General features: G+C 50.6%; 1 pseudogene; it reads left to right on the top strand.

Moving 5' to 3' along the window:
- Nucleotides 1-214: 214 nt before the first annotated feature.
- On the top strand, nt 215-315 carry LOC135885213 (U6 spliceosomal RNA; annotated as a pseudogene).
- The last annotated feature ends 1,513 nt before the right edge of the window (nt 316-1,828 follow it).

The following is a 1,828-nucleotide window of genomic DNA, read 5'->3' as shown; positions in this document are numbered from 1 at the left end:
GACGCCATCCAAGTGCAGGCTCAGAATGTGCCGCCCAAGTCCACTGAGTTGATGGCGCATCTTCTTGTTTAGGGCACTAAGCTCAGTGACTCCTAAGGGCTTATCGACACTCGGGAGATTTTTTTAAAATGTCCCCGCTGTTGCATCAGCATGCGCAATGATGAATGCCCTAGCAGAGACACGGCTCCTGCAGCTACTTTCAACATGGCGTCCAATAAACCTGTTCAGAGCAAGTCAATTGGAATGATACAGAGAAGATTAGCATGGCCCCTGCGCAAGGATGACACGCAAATTTGTGAAGCGTTCCATATTTTAGGGGGGAGGGATGGCTCAGTGGTTTGAGCATTGGCCTGCTAAACCCAGGGTTGTGAGTTTAATCCTTGAGGGGGCCACTTAGGGATCTGGGGCAAAATCAGTACTTGGTCCTGCTAGTGAAGGCAGGGGGCTGGACTTGATGACCTTTCGGGGTCCCTTCCAGCTCTATGAGATAGGTATATCTCCATATATTTATTCGCTATGGCGTTAAAAATTGCTGCGGAAGCCTTGCCTACATTAGGGCTTTCAGGATGGCTACCGCTGGTGCCACAGTGGGAAATCGGAGTGGCAATGTGACGAAGGCCTGCTAATGTAAGGAAAGGGTCTCCGAGTGTTGTACTCCACTGAGGGGTTACACATGCGCACCATGTGGCCCGAGCTGGAGGATTTGAAAGGAGCCATGACTGTTGGTCTGCGCACATGCCCTTGCCTCACGTCAGGGTTTTGTCCGAGGAGCTAAACGGCAGGGAAGATGGACTGCTTCTCCAGTTCCTTCTCTCCGCCGCATGGTCCAAGTCGGAGTGACTAGTGTCCTCTTGTCTCTGACACACTTAAAAGAAAAATGTTTTAGAAATTGTATAGAGTTTGGTTTTATTCGACTGTTTCTTACGTAGTTTCGTTTTTAGTAGGAGTTTTTGTAGGATTTGGACTTTGGGGGAATCTGTTTTCTGCCCCCATCTCCCAACCCCATTACCCACACCTAGTATCTGGATTATGCAGAAGACACCAGGATTCAAGCTCTGTGCCTCCTGCCCACGTTACAGGTAAGTAACCCCCTCTTTGCAGGGCTGGGCCCCCATTCGCTGCCTTCTATTGGCTATTAGAATTTGGGGTCTACCGTTAATACGCCTGCCTTGATTTCTTTGCATTTTCCAAGATTTGCTAGTTTGCAGTTTTCCTAACGTGGGTCCTGGTTTTGCCACATATGCGGATGCCTTCAGAAATCATCCCCCCACTGACACAGAGAGAGGGAGCTGTGCCTCCTCTAAGGAGTCCTAAGTGATTGGCCTCCTTCTCCTGGGATGGGTCTGTGATCTCTGTTCTTCCCAGGACAAGCACTCCGAGGGCACCCAGCTTCCTTACAAATGAGCATCAAGCACTATGCCTCCCTGCGAGTTAAATCCCACCTTTTAATAATGGGTGGACAGCCAAAGTCAAGTAATGAAGCTGTCAGGCTTATCTCTTCAGTATTTATTAATTTCATACCAGAGCTACTTCTGGGCAGTTTCATTTCCCTTGCCACATGAGTCCCGCCACTAGTGATGCTTTGCGCGTTGTTGGAAAAACCCATCAGCAAAGAAGGAATTTGGCAGAGCTGCTGGAGGTGGAAGTGACTAGATCTTGGGACTAGATTCACAAACCAACCTGGCGTGGCACGGGCAGAGTTAAGGACAGCAGCGGCTTCAGAGTTCCTGAGCATGCTCAGTGCCTGCAGGGGAGCCCGATGGAAGGCCAGGGCGGAGCATAGCGCACACACGGCGGGGGAGCTGCTGGGTGCAGCGGGGATGGCTCC

The sequence above is a fragment of the Emys orbicularis genome, chromosome 10 (assembly GCF_028017835.1).
Source record: "Emys orbicularis isolate rEmyOrb1 chromosome 10, rEmyOrb1.hap1, whole genome shotgun sequence".
NCBI classification, from domain to species: Eukaryota; Metazoa; Chordata; order Testudines; family Emydidae; genus Emys; species Emys orbicularis.
Note: the sequence above shows the minus strand (reverse complement) of the source record. Positions and strands in the feature narration are given on the sequence as shown.